The sequence below is a fragment of the Macrotis lagotis genome, chromosome 7 (genome assembly GCF_037893015.1).
Source record: "Macrotis lagotis isolate mMagLag1 chromosome 7, bilby.v1.9.chrom.fasta, whole genome shotgun sequence".
Classification (NCBI taxonomy): Eukaryota; Metazoa; Chordata; class Mammalia; order Peramelemorphia; family Peramelidae; genus Macrotis; species Macrotis lagotis.
In genome coordinates this window covers 70,002,796-70,018,048 of record NC_133664.1, presented here as the reverse complement: position 1 = coordinate 70,018,048, position 15,253 = coordinate 70,002,796, and the positions used below count along the sequence as shown (strand labels likewise).

General features: G+C 39.9%; 1 long non-coding RNA gene across 1 annotated transcript in view; it reads left to right on the top strand.

Annotated features, from left to right (window-relative positions):
* LOC141492624 (uncharacterized) overlaps positions 1-15,253 on the top strand; it is a 101,903-nt gene that overhangs the window by 61,186 nt on the left and 25,464 nt on the right. Inside the window, exon 4 of the long non-coding RNA XR_012469991.1 lies at positions 14,870-15,009. This is a non-coding gene — a long non-coding RNA (uncharacterized LOC141492624). The remainder of the gene's footprint in view (positions 1-14,869; positions 15,010-15,253) is intronic.

Genomic DNA, 15,253 nt, shown 5'->3' with positions numbered 1-15,253 from the left:
CAAAGGAAATGAAAAAAAAAAGCTGAACTCTGAGTAACTGAAAAACAAGTAATGACCCTGGATGAAACCTGTCTCATCTATTGGCAAAGAGGTAGAAGACCACTAAGGCAGGAGGTGGTCATAATATCAGATGTTTTTGCTTAACAGTTTTCAAAGAAGTGTTCAATTCAAAGGAGCATGAAAATATTATGTAAAAACAAAAGGCATTAATATATCCTTTTTATTTTTTAAAATTTAAAAATTTAATTTAAATATTAAAATTTTAAATATTGTTTTTAAAAAAGAATCAATGAACAATAATTAAATATGAAATGATTAAGTACCAAAGGATTGGTACAGATAATAAATTGAATGAGATGCTAAAGAATAGTCAGAGAAAGCTTTATAAAGGAGCCTTGAAGAATGAGAACAATTTAAAGTATGGTCAAGAGAGACATAAATGGGGAATAAATAAGGCATATTCAGCTTTCAGTGAGTATATTAGTCTAGCTGTCTCCAAAAAGGAGGCATGAAAGTTCTCTTTCCATCCATCTTAATAAGAACAGCAGAAATTGTGGGAGAATGCTTCATGGGTTTTTCCTCAGGATATTTGTGTTGGTTCTTTTGTTTGGTTTTGGCTTCTATGGAATAAGTGAAACTTTAAGGTGCCTCTAGAGGCAGTCTGATTGTGGATAATAAACCATCCACAAAAGCCGGCAGGAACAGGGTTCAGGTCCTGTCTTTGAAACATACCAGCAGTGTGACCTGTATGATTTAATCTCTTAGGACTCTAGGTAAATCTCAAAGACTACAAATTTCAGAAAAAAGTGCCAATTGGTACCGACAGTGTGAGTTTTCTTCTTTGTAGTTTTGCTCATGCTAATGAAATCATGTTCAGTCCTTCTCACTCTTAGGATGCTAGCCATAGAGCAAGTGTTCATTAAATGAGATTGCCTAAATGAGATTATCCAGCCAGCAGCCTGGGAGGATTCCTATTGTCTCCACAATATTTGTTGCCAGGGAGGAGGAAGGCAATAGGAAGTGTTGACGGGTCCATGTTTTATGGACCTTGGCAAGCTGGAGGATAGACAGAGATGAGCAACAGAAGGGTGGAAGACCTTGAGTATGTGTTGCATGGGGATCAGCTGAAGGAAGTGGGGATGGTTACCCTGTAGAATAATTGATTTCAGCTAGGACCTATTTTGGGACTTTTAAAGAATTATCCTATGGAGAAAGAATTGGGCTAATGCTTCCTTATCCCAGAAGAGAACTGGATGCCAAGATGGAAGCCATAGGAGTAGATTCAGGCTTTGAGTAAACAAGAACTCCCCAATTGAACTTACCCACAAAATGAAGCAGGTTGTCTTGTGCAATAGTGCGTTTTCCCTCCTTGGAGGCCAGGTATAAGGTACAACTATGTCCTAATTAGAGCAAAGAAGAAATTTCATGAATTGGTCATTTATTCAAATTCGCACTGCATATTTCCACTGGATTAGAACCAGTTATAGAACTGGAAAAAGAAGTGGCAAACCACTCCATTATCTTTGCCAAGAAAACCCCAAATGGGATCATACAGAGTTAGACACAACAGAAATGACTGAACAACAAAAGAGCCAATGAACATATTTTAAATAATTATAAATGTGAATAAAATAAATTTGAATACATGTAAAGGAAATTACTGTTTGGGTATGGGCTAGACTTGATGGCCTCAGAGGTCCCTTCCAACTTTGAAATTTTTTTGAGTATTTATATAAATTATTAGACATTTCTTGGTGATGCCATTCAAAATATTATGTATATGACTGATGGACCTTGTTCAAGGTGGTTGGTGCATCCACAAAATTTCAATGAATACTCTAATGAATTCTCTAACTTTAGGGAAAATTATTTCAAGCAAAGAAAAAGTCATAATGTTCTCTATATTTGAGTAAGTAGGTTCTTGGAAGGGTTTATACAAAAGGCCCAAAATATCCTAAATCTTTTTTTTTATTTTGATGCATCTATGCCTTTAAAAGTCTTAGGCCACTGCTGAATGAAAGTGCCATATGAAGAGAGCATTCAGTTCTGCACTGTGTCCAAACGTTTTTGAACAGAGCTGAGATCTGGAGGGCAAATGTGAGAACCCAGCTCCCATCATCTGAAAGACACTCCCCTTTCCTCTTTCATTTCCCCTAAAATAGAAGCAGGCTGAAGAAGTGGATCATTTTTTTTTTTTTGCTTGCTGAATTTTGGGCACATTGACAGTTTTTTGGAGGAAAAGTCAAAGTATTTCAGGGATACAGAGCACCAAATGAAAAACAGGTGGATGGTGATGCTGCAGCCCTTGGAATCCAAGTCAGAGACATAGAACCCTGGGAGCTGCCAGTATGTAATCAAAGGATTTGAATTGCCACCAAAACCAGATTGGGGTCAGAGATGCCAAGGACAGGCAAGAGTTCTCCTGAGGGAGATGGGGAAGAAGGGACTTAATTTCCCTCAGCTGCTTCTTCATATGCACATGACTGTGAGTTAGCATGACTCCCTACTATGCAGACCAAAGAGAAGGGCTGGCTCTGAGTCAGCCAAGCCTGGGGCCAGGGCTCAGCCCTCACCAATTCCTGCAGTGACCTAAGCAGGCCAGGCTCCCCAGACCAACGGGATAAACAGGGGCCCTGTCAGGGAAGCCTCTCTCCTAGAAGCAGAGAGCACAGAACCCCTGCCTTCCTGATCCCATGTTTGAAACACCCAGGGAGGCACATCACCTTATACATAAGAGTCTCTGCTCAAAAATATAAAACGTAATCTGTGAATGTGAATGTACTCACTACTGGAGAGAGAAAAGTTTTTTTTTTCCCTTCTCTGCTCTCCAAATATTCTCTCTAAGGCCCAGGGAAAAGTGGGTTTGGAAAAGAGAGACTATAGTAATGACACCCTGGGGTGGGGACAGGGGTCACCATATGACTAAGGTTAGTGGAGGGGTGGTCCACGGGGGGGGAAACAAACCCTGCTCCTAATAGCAACTTTGCTTACACTGCCCAGGTCATGGTCCTGAGGCCAAGGACCCCAAGGTGTGTGAATGGTTGTCCCTGTTCACAACTAGATCTCACTCTGGCTTCCATCAGAATCAAGATGGCCAGTTTCAAGTTCATCAGAGTCAACAGAGACTCTGAGGCTCCCTGACACTGTCCTCCCTTCACTTCTGGTACTAAGGAGGACTGGATGGAGATGACCTCAACAGCCGGCTTAGCCTCCCGGAGCCCAAGCACTGATGACTTGGAAAGAGGGATATTCCCCACTCCATGGGAAGGCTGTGAAGTTCGATCTTTACCTGAACTGGAGTCCTCTAATAGATAGACGAGTAACTGTCATTCAACCTCTGTCCTAAGACTTATGAAAAGGGAACCTATTGTCTTTTGAACCACCCATTGCATTTTGGTATAACTTCTTTACCTTAAACCTAGGTTTGCTTCTCTTCAGCTTCTACTGAAAAATCCTAGTTCTGCCCTTTGGGATCAAACAAAATAAGTTTAAGTGGCTCAGTGGACAGAGCACTGGACCTTGAGCTTGGAAGACCTAAGTTCAAAACCTGCCTTAGACACTGAACAAATCACTGAACCTTTGTTTGCCTAAGTCACTGGAGAAGGAATCAGCAAACCAGTTCAGTATCTCTGCCAAGAACACCCCAGATGGGGTTATAGTCAAACACAATCCAACAAGAACTTAAAGTCTTATTCCTATTCCACGTAATAAATTTTCAAATAAGACAATTAACCCACTATCACAAACCTCCTGAGTCTGCTTTTCAATAGGGAAGAAGGGAACAAGCAATGTTATGCAGTGCCTACTGTGTACCATTTGTTTACTTGCCATCTCCCACATTGGAATGGGAGCTCCTGTGGACAAAGATTATGATTTTTGCCTTTCTTTGTATCCCCATTGCTTAGCCTAGAGCCTGACCCTCAGTAGGTTTGTAGATTGACTGCTATGTCACCATGTTCTCCAGCCTCATGGACCAATTCAGCCTAACTTGGCTGACCACATCAATGAGCTCTCAACAGTTTTATTGCAGGTGTCCCCCAGAATGACTGCTTGTGGTTTGGCTTTGATGGTCAGTCAGTCTTTCCTTTTCTGGCCCTCAAGCTTAAGCTCCAGGTCAACAAGGCCTCCTGTGCCCCTCTGAGCCAGACATTAAGCATTCTCCCCCTTTTTCTGAAGGCTCTTCTCTGGGCTCCCTTGCTGCTTCTGTTTCTCTTTCTGGTTCTGACTTGCTGCTTCCTCCAGGTTAGCCCAGAACCCCTTTCAGTTCCCCTAGTCCCTGAGGGAAGGGGGGTAGTGGAAGGGAGGAGGAACCAGTGTTCTCTTGTTTAATTTTTCTAGGCTTTACCTAGAAGACTAAAGTCCAGAGAGAATTGTGCCCTGGGCAATCCCCCTAACATTCCAAGGTATGATGTCCCCCTGGCCACAAAACTCACAGAAATTTCCCTAAACTCATCTCTCTCTCTCTCTCTCTCTCTCTTCCTTGGACACATCACCTCAGGTCAGCTCCCATAAACCACCACATCTTTTCAAGCCTCATAGCTGCTCTCTGCAACCTTTAAACCTTCACTGACTCGTGGCATTTTCTACCCTTCTTCAGTTTCTTTCCCATCTTCCTTTCTTATTTCTTCCAGAGTTTCCATTTTTCTCTTCCATTTCATCTTCTACCCAGGTCTCTGTGGACAGATTTGTCACCTGTCAAACAAATCTCTTTCAGTACAAACATTAGCATATTTAAAGCCTATAATTTTTCACATTTACTCCCTATTCCATCCAAACACAAGTATGTTCCCAAAGATTTTAGGGACTGAACATTTTCCCTACTCATAGAAAGAAAGATCCAGTCTATTTGAAGAACATTTATCGTAGTTCCCTGAGAAGTCAAAAGCAAATGGTGAGGAGGCTGAGTCATATCAGTCTCATCGGGTCGGTGTAACAACCTCGTTCCCCATCCCAGTCCCCTGATCCTTCACTCCTGTCAAGTGTGGCTATTTGCTTCTGCCCATAGACTTGGTGTTCTTTATTCTGAGACCACTTGACCCTCCTTTCTTCCAAGAGGAGCAGCTATAGTTACTGAAGCCCCAACAGGACTAGGCATGGTACCCTGAAAATGGAATTGTATTTGAATTAAAAGTATCTGAGTGAAAATCCTGATTCTGGGCAAGTCATTGAACTTCTCTTGACATCATTTTCCATATTTGTAAAATTATAGCGTATAGGCAGAACTCTAGTTCTCTTCCAGGTCCAAATCTATGTCCTATAATTACACTTGAGGTTATAAAGCTTTCCTTCTCAGTTCTGCCTAAGCCTGACCTGGCTGTCAGCCAGTTTGAGAAAGAGTTCTTAGGCAGGGATTTGTAATGGTGGGAGAACCGGGCAAAGCACAATTATTGATGACTGAAAACAGCTGTCAGCTCAGCTTTGTTGGTGGCTGCCTAAAACTCAACCAGAGCCTTCTCTCTGAGACTCTGCACTGAATCAGTCTCATGTCCTGATGGTTTTATCTCCTTAATATCTTCCCTCCCTCTTTGATATTCTTGCCATCATCCTCTCTGGACCTGAGTTTTCTTATCTGGAAAATTGGGATCTAATGTCTTTCCCTGGCTGCTAAGGGGTTAGAGTGCGCACCCTCGAGGCAAGATAGCCATGCTTATGAATGAGTATGCCCAGTATAATCTTGGCACTGCTCACTATCAGCTCTGGAATTAACAACTAATTGTAGGGAGAGTTAAGCATATAAAACTAGAGAGAAGACATAGTCTATATTGATGGCTATCCTACTGGGTATACCCTATTGTTGTTCATTTCAGTTGTGTCCAACCCCCATTTGTAGTTTTCTTGGCAGAGCTACTGGAGCAATTTGCCATTTCCTTCTCCAGTTCATTTTACAGATAAGAAAACTAAGTCAGATAGAGGTTTTAAGTGACTAAAACCAAGGTTGCATAACTAATAAATATCTGCTCTGGATTTGACCTCAGGTCTTCTTGATTCCAGACCCCATAATCTATCTCCCTTATGATCTTGGGTGTCAAGAAATATATCACCTTTCCACTCTCCCACCATGGTTCCCAAAATACTATAATTAGAGATATCCTGTTCTGCAATTAGAGCTAATGTGAACCCTGGGATAGGTAATATCAATGGGACATGTCTTATTTTTTTAAGTCTTTGAGAGTTGCCCAAGGGCCAGAGATTAAACCACTTGTCCCTGGTCACCCAGACAGTAAATGTCAGAGGCAGGTTAGGAACCAAGGTCTTCATCACTTCCAGGGAAGTCTTTATCACTTCCAGGGAAGCATTTGAACCATTAGACTAGAGTTACCTCCCTGGGATAAGTTAAGCAGGAATCCACACAAAGGTGAAAACTGACCAGTGAGAGTAGATGGGAAGAAGGCAGTGGGCACCTGAACTAGGGCAAGGTTGTTGTCATTTGTCCTTCTTTCTCCAAGAGGACCAGTGAACTGGATTTAAGTGAGGGAGGGACGTGCAAAGTCACCTTCTCCTCCCAAGTCACCTGGACCCAGTCTCTAGATATGGATCAGGATGACTGGAGTTGCCCCCGCTAATGCAGTGGGAGAACTGCAGCAGGGAATGAGAGGGAGGATATGGGAATGCCTTGTAAGAAAGAAGAGATAATGAAAGGGAAGGTGGAGAGAACAGAGGCAAGGACAAGCTGGACCTGCTTCATGGAATGGTGGAGGGCAAGCCTCCAATAGATGGCTAAACCCCAAATGGGGTCAGTGGCTCACGTGTGCCCCAAGCTTCCTGACTGCCTTGGCCAGGGGCAGGATTTTAACCTGACAACCCTCTGAGGGTCTGACATGTGAAGACTCTTCCTAAGACTCACACCTCCAGGCGTCCTCCTTGGCTCCTGTCTGTTTCCCAAGGTTTGCCACAGAGAGAATCCACTTCTACCGACATCCCATTCTTCTGCGCTCTGGCCTTGTGCTCTGAATTTCAAAGCAGGTGTGGGACCAAGTTGTGTGCTCTTTGACCTTCGGGTCACAGGAGAAATATCCTCAAATTAACACTTGGAAAAAAACTTCAAGAAATGGCAGCTTCTTCTTGACTCTGGTGAAGTGTTGTGAAAACAAAAATGCAGCAATTGTGAAATTAGAATACTTGAGGCGCGGTAAATGAGACCCCTGCTTTTCCCAATGGCGAGGCTAAAAAGTCACAGAGTCAAACAACCAGTTGGTTCTTTCTCACTTTCTGAATATATGTACTTGCCTGGCTGGGTAGATAAACCTTTATATGCCACTCTCTCCTGCCTTGTCCCTGTGACCTCTGCAGTCCCTGTTCTGGTGTTAACCAAGTGCCCTTCACGTTAGTCTATGTCCATCCCTTGGAGTTTAATATTATATTATTACACAATATATTATAGTATACATACATGCATATGCACACAATAAAAATATGTATAGAAGTGTTATATTATATAATAGTATAGTATATATAATTATATGTTATTCTATTTAAATGTATTTTATATAATTTTAATTTAAATATTACCATATATAGAAAGTATTAACTCTGAGAGCATTTATATTTATATATGCTATAGAATTATATAGTATGTATATGTTTGTATATATACATATATTTGTTATTCATTGGTGTACTGGTAAATGTTCAACAGCCAGCACTGGTATGTATTGTGAGTAGGGGGTGTACACATAAGTTTTATATACACACATATATATATGTGTGTGTGTGTGTATGAAAAGATAATATGTTATTTTATTATAATAGAAGAGAAAAAAAAATGAAGACAAGAGAAAGAGGGGAGTATGAGAAAGAAGAGAGAGAGAGAGAGAGGGGGAAAGAGAAAGAAAAGAAAGATAGAAAGAGGGGGGAGAGTATGGAGGGAGGTGAGAGAGGGAAAGGGAACAGAGACAAAGAGAAGAGAAGAAAGAGAAGAGAAAGAGAGAGAGAAAAAAACATTTCTTTTTAAGTCCTTACTATGTGGTGGCAAAAGTTAGATGCTAGAAATATAAATATAAGCAAATAGTTCCTTCTTTTAAGGAATTTATATGCTTTTTTTGTCAAGGCAATGAGGTTAAGTGACTTGTCCAAGGTCAAATGTCTAAGACTGAATTTGAACTCAGGTGCTCCTGACTCCAGGACTGGTGCTCTATGTACTGTGTCACCTAGCTGCCCCACGCTTATATTCTTTTAAAAAATTTTAACATTTAAAAAATTTTTTGAGTTCCCAATTCTTTCCCTTTCTCCCTCCCATCATTGATAGGGTAAGTGATAGAATATTAATTATATATGTGACATTTTGCAAAACATATTTTCATATTTACCATGTTGCCAAAAAAGGTAGGAAAAATAAAGTGAAAAAAATCATACTTCAGTTTGCTCTCAGAGTTTATCAATTCTCTCTCTGGAGGCAGATGACATTTTTTTTCATCATGAATCCATTGGAATTGTCTTGGCTCTTTTCATGGATTCAAGCCGTTCACTGTTGATATCAACGCAACTTTGTTATTACTGTGCACTCTGCATCAATTTATATAGTCTTCTCAGGTTTTTCTGAAACCAGGCCTTCATTTCTTACTTGCTCAACCATTCTCCAATTGAGAGAATTTCCCTCAATTTCCAATTTTTCACCACCACAAAAAAGAAGTTTTATAAATATTTTTGTTCATATTGGTCCTTTTCTTTTTCTTTGATCTCTTTGGGATATAAACCTAGCAGTTGTAGTTCCTCCCGCCCAGCATTTGTCTTTTTTCTGTTCTTTTCTGACTTATTATCCAATCTGATAGGCATGAGCTGATACCTCTGAGTTGTTTTGATTTGTATTTCTCTAATCAGTAGTGACTTAGAGCATTTTTTCATATGATATACAACTTTGATTTCTTCTTCTGAAAACTGCCAGTTCATATTCTTTGACAAGAAACTTACATTCTAACGGGGAAAAAAAAGCCTAAAGGAAAACAAGCAAGTGAAGGGTACCCAAGTGTTGTGGGTGTTGTAGAGACGTCCAGCAAGATAAAGTAAATGCTCATCTATCAGAGCCAGGGTACTGCTGGCAGAATCCAAGTCCCCTGTTTGAAGGAAAGAGTATGATTAGTTGGGACAGAAGTCATCTTTTGAAGATGACTGGGAGTCTTCAGTTCCCTCCCAGTTTAAAAAAAATTATAATCTCTGCAAATTATGATGACTATTCCATAGAAAGTCCATGTGAAATATATTTGTGAAGGATGGAGGAGTGTTAGCCTTGGCAGGAGAAGGTCCACTTCAGAGCAAAAGAGGAGAAAACTGGGGCTGAGAAATAGGAATTTTGAGGTATAGAGCCAGGGAAAAGAGGGAACTTGAGAATGTCCTCTGTTTTCTCAGTAAGGTAAAAAAAAAATGAGTTGCTCTGCTGAAAGGAAGTGGTCCAGTAAAGTCTAAGGAAAGAAGAGAAAGTTGGCAACAGCTGCTGTGGAGAACGTGATCAAGCCAGTCAGGGAAGGCTAAAAGGGATTGCTCTGTGGCAAGGCGGGCCCCGATGCAATGGGGTGACATGAGTTTGTAGGGAGCTCTGTAAGCTTGGTTGCGTGACTTTTTCCTGGAATGTTTAGAAGCATGTGAGTATTAACAGAGAAGGCAGGTGGAAGTTGGGGGATGGGTTGGGATGGGAAAGGTGAGATTGGCAGTGGGACAAGAGGGCAAGAGAGGCAAAGGCAGCTGTTAGCTATAGGATCAAGACTGTGAAATGAGGCATGAGAGCAAGGAGCATTAGAGACAGGAGGAAATGAAGAAGAAAAGCAGATTTAGATGTGTAGGGAGAGATGGAAGAATAGGAGGTTACACTCAGTTTAGAATACTGAGGACTAGGGCTGAAGGGACGATGCGCCCTTGTGGCCCCTTTACACACTGGTGAGTTTTTCCCAGAACCTCCCCTTTGGGGAAGGGCCAGGACCGCCTTCATCAATTCTCTGGACTTCACTGCCATGCTTCCATGGGGCTTTCTCTTCCTCCATTTTTTCAGCTTTCTTTTATGAGCTATGTTCCCCTATTAAAATGTAAGTTCATTAAGAGCAGGATCATCTTTCTTTTTGCTTGTATTTGTATATCCAGCATTAGCATGGGGTCCAATGCATGGCACATGTCTAATAAATGCTTGCCAACTGACCCATGGACTATGGGCAAGGATGGAGGAGAAGAGTGTTTTTGTGGCAGGAATCACAGGGCCAAGAAGAACCTAAGTGGAGAATTTGTCATCCCTAGAAATGGATGGATGGGAAAATCTTTGCTTCCCCAAACTCTGCATCTATTCCCTTCATTCTCACTCATGGAGATGGAATCTCCTTTTGTGAGTTAAGTCTCTCTTTGTCCATTTACAATACAATAATAGACCACTGGCTTATCTCCATCTTATCCCATATGTAGCTTGTTCTCATATTGTCTCCTCCTTTAGACTAGGAGCTCCTTGAAGTCAGGGACTGTTTCTTGCTCTTTTTTTTTTTTTTTTGTATCTCCAATGCTGAGTTCATTGTAGGGTGGTTAATAAATATTAATAAATTATTTTCTTGGTACAAAACTGTTCTCAGGTCATCAACTCATCACATTCACACACACACACATATACACACACACATCACATCACATCTCACTAAAGTCACCTCTTGCTACTTGAAGAAGCGCTGCCCAAGAAACTTGAGCTGGAAGCTATTTCTTCTTTTAGTGGCTGCAGCTTCCTTCCACCTTTGCCATCACACTATTGGGGGAGGACCAAAGGACCACAAAACCTTTTCCACTTCATATTGAAATGCCAAGTCTTTTCAGGAAGGGGTCACCATATTACTTGAGATGGCAACATATCTTACTAAGATGGCACCATATCTCCTATGTAATCTACCCAAGGCAGAGAGAGAGAGAGAATAGCTCCACCTGCTCTGTATGTACCACAACACAATTGAATTTAGCATCAGAATTGGTTAAAATCCCAACTTCTATCACTTATTACCATTAATGCTGAGGAAGTGATGCTGAGCCCAAGGCCTTGGGACCCTACACCACTTTCTAATATGGAGTGGTCTTGATTCTGAGCTTGTGCATATGATTCTCATGAATCTATGATTGGAATTAATCCTAGGAAAACCTGGCCTCTAAGAAGAGAGAGGCTAGGTTCTCATTTTTCACATTCTTTGAAAGCTCACTCTGGTGGCTTAAAATCAGTTAGAGTTTGGGTTTTGTATCTAGGTGTTCCTAAAAGGGGAAGTAGAAAGGTATTTAATGTACAATGTGAATCAGGTATGGGGCAGCTCTTTATTTCCTACATACAGAATTAATACTAAAAAATTTACAGCATGCAATGACAGAGGAACTTAAAATAGGAACTTAAAGCTACTCTTATAAACTCCTGGGAGACTAATATTTCAATTTCCTCTAAGTATAAAGTTGTTGGTGAGACTACAGATTAGGCATTCTACATTTCACCAGGGTCCTCTATGGTCTCCCTAAAGTCAGTTTTCGGTAAAGCCAGCAGAGCAGCTTGGCCTCCTCCTCTTCTTGTCACTAGTGGTCTTCTCTAATGTAGAAGTTTCTCTTATCACCAATTAGTTCCACTCATTGGACCCAGGACCTATAAACTTCGTGAACTAAGATGTTTCCCTCCAAGCCATCTTGAGAATGATGTTTGGTCATTTAGTTAGGAAGGAAAATACAGCTCATCCACCCACTCCTCATAGGTATTTTTTGTGACAGCACTCACTACAGGATAGCAAGAGACCAAACTGGAAGCGATCTCTTCTTATTAAAGGTCCGTCCACTTCTGGCAAAGTAGCCAAGAGGGGATCAACTTGTCATTTCACAGTTTCTTCATTCTTCAGTCCTGAGTCAGATGTGTGGTCAGGTCATCTTCCATGTGCCCAAGTACTGAGTCAACACAAGTGGTTGGCCAGAGCCCAGAAGGCTGGCTCTGAGATGCTTTGGGGGATGACCCTTATTATACTGGGTAGGGGACAAGTCACTCCTGGGGGCCTAATTTTCCTCAGTAAAAATCTAGGAAACAGATGGTCTCTAAGATCTAAGTCTATGATGAGTGTTTTGTTAAAATATTGGGAGTTTCTGGGTTTTTTTAATATTGCATTCCTGTTTAAGCAAAAAACAAATAGTTCCAAGTTATTGCCATCATTTTCTCATATAGATATTTTGTAAAGATACCTTTCTTCAAAATCCAGGTTTTAAGGAATCAAATAGTATCACATTCCATTCTTAATATGAAAATCTTATATTGAGCTCTGAAAGTATTTCCATATATGCTCTGCTTGTTCGATGCATATTTACAGATAGGGTAATACCTGGATTACCATCACAAAGGTCTCTGGTGGGAAATGGAATGTTTTTACTGAGATTGTTCCTGTTTTTGTTTCAAGTACGAGAGTGGATCTACATTCTGGATCTGGTTTTAATCATGGCGTCATCTTTATGGGACAATGAGAGGCTGAGAATTTTTTAATTTGAAATTTTAAAGGAAAAAGCACATTCAAAAATGATGAAACCAGTCCGCTCCAAAAGAGAAATGATGAAAAAACGAAAGAAAGAAAGACGAGCATTTCACATAAAAGAGAAGCAGGAAATTCCAGAGCTGTTTCACAGGGTGGAGGAAAGGACCAAAGTCTGTATTACTCTTTATTAGGTTGTTATTCTTAGGTCAGTATGATATTTTGTTCTGCTGCAATTTCTACCAATTTGTGGAAGTGGGAAAGTCTTTATTTCCCAAAATGAAAAGTCAAGTCAACAAACATTTATTAAACTATTTTGTCACAGGCTAATCTAATTTTGGGGAATACAAAAAATTGTTTTAAAGGTAAAAAAAAACCAATAGTCTCTGCCCTCAAGGAGCTCACAGTCTAATAAAGGGGAGCCCATACAAACAAATATATTCAAACAAGATCTATGCTGTTCAGCTGTTTTCAGTCACACGTCACATCTACCCCTCCATGATCCCATTTGGCAGAAATACTGGAGAGGTTTGCCATTTCCTTTTCCAATTCATTTTACATATGAGGAACTGTGCTCTATCCATTGTACTTTCTAGGCATCCCTAGGCAAACAAGATGTATATAGAGGAAAGGCATTAAAGTGGGGACAGGAGAGCCTTCTTTCATAACATGGGGTTTTAACTAGGACTTGAAGGGAAATGAAGATGAGGAGATAGAAAATTCCAGAATGGGGACAACCAGGGACCTTGCCTGGAGTTGGGAGGTGGGGGGAAGTGAGGTGGGAGAAACCTGAAATATCCATATTATGAAGGCCCTTAAAAACCAAACAGAGGGTTTTATATTTGATCCTGGAGGTAAAAGGTTGCCTACACAGTTTATAGAATAAAGGAATAAATGACATGGTCCAATCAATTTGACATCTTGAGAATACTGTAAACTGGTTATCCCACAATTTATTTACTCTTTGTACACTCATTAAAAGTCTTGCCCTTTTCTTATGTGTCTTCTGACTGTATAGTGAAAGATTTTAATACTCAGGATTGTAAAGGGTCATATTATTCAAGTTTCCAATAATGCAATTGAAAATTAGACTCTTAAGAATCTTACTGGTGTTCTCCTTTGATCTGGAAAAATAAATAAATGTCCCATTTAAGTGGGTGTTGTAGAGATTTTAGAGATGTTTTTCACATGTTTCTCTGCTTTGGTGAGAATAGTAAAATCTTAGCTTCTAATGTTCCACAGAACCTATTACTGCATCTCTAAGCTGTTTTGCTTTCGTGCTCACTGGAATATACTTTTCATTAAAATATGAGAGAGGGCCAAGTATATTTTACCCTTAGGCAATCTCGCCTCTTAGAGAGTGACGCTTATGTAAAAATTAAAATTATCTTGTTTCCAATGACTTTTGTGCAAAGTTTGACTCTTTTGAAGAGGCAGAGTGAACTGGCTTTGGAGAAGAGAAGCTAGCAAGGGAAAGTCTATAAAAATGGCCGGAATCAAAAGTTTCAGAGAAATGAGATGTTTACCAATGACATTCAGGGTCATTCCTTCTCTTTCCAAAGCATATTTCATTTGAAACTTGCCATTTTAATGCTTTACTTCGCATGTATTTATGCAAGTTTCATGGCACAAACCAAATTATGACACCATAAATGAGTATCATACATTCAGCCTCCAATTCACTCCCATACATAAGAAAAAGAATTTTTCCTTTAAAAAAATTCCCAGTCTTCTTCTCTTTCCTGAGTAAGAAGAATAATTTTTACATGACTTAGTCATACACTAGAGCATTGTATAGCTTTAAGCTACAAATACTCTTGCTGACATACTGTGATTTCTAAAAATTGATGAAAAAGAAACTTTGATGGATGAAAATATCTGATATTTTTCTTGCTAGAAGTTGTATAGTTCTTCACTATAAATTATACATGTTTATTTGAGTGAACACTATTACCATTCCTCTTGCTGCTTAAATCCCATTGTCTACAGCCAGTAGTAAAAATCTCATTCATTATTTAAGTTACTATTTCTATAACTGGATTAATAGGGGTTCTACCTCTAGCAAATATGTTCTTGCAGGTAGTGTTAGTGTCTCTATAGAACTGCTGCCTATGTGAAGTCTAATCCTAATGCCTGGAGCTAAACTAAACTAAAAATACAATGCCAGAAACATAAGATCTTAATTTTTTTGGTAATAACATAAATTATATTTAGGGAGAAGTTTAAAAAATATTTTCTAGCAAAGCATTGTTTCAGCCTAAAACAATTCATCTTATTACAGTAGGAGTGGAAGGCTAAAGTTACATTAAATATTCTTATTGCCGTGTTATGAACTGGTTGGGTGGGTTGACCTGATTTTTTCAATATAAAAATCCAGATTTTGATCTAAACTTGAAGCATCCATAATTTGACCCTCCCTTTTCTGCTTGCAGCCTCCTGAGTATGAGTGGACCACCTCAGTCCTACCAGTTCTTTCAACCACAATCTCCTCCTTCCCAACCTCTCAGTGCTGTCCATTTGCCCATAGCAGCTGCTTTAGTTATTGCTAGCATCAAACTCAGATCCAGAAGAGGTCAGTGTCAATATATATGGAGAGTGTCTATTTAAATCTGAATTTTTATGGAGAAAATATTCACCTCTGCTGCCTGTCACTTTTTGTTTTCTAAGTATGTGTGTGCTCAGAATAGAAATTAACCCCAATTTGAAAAGATATTTTTAACCTTTAAATATTGAAAAGCATAATCAGTTAAACAAATAGAAGGTCACAGATTAACAGCTAGAAGGGAACTCATAAGCAATCTTGTACAACTCCTTTA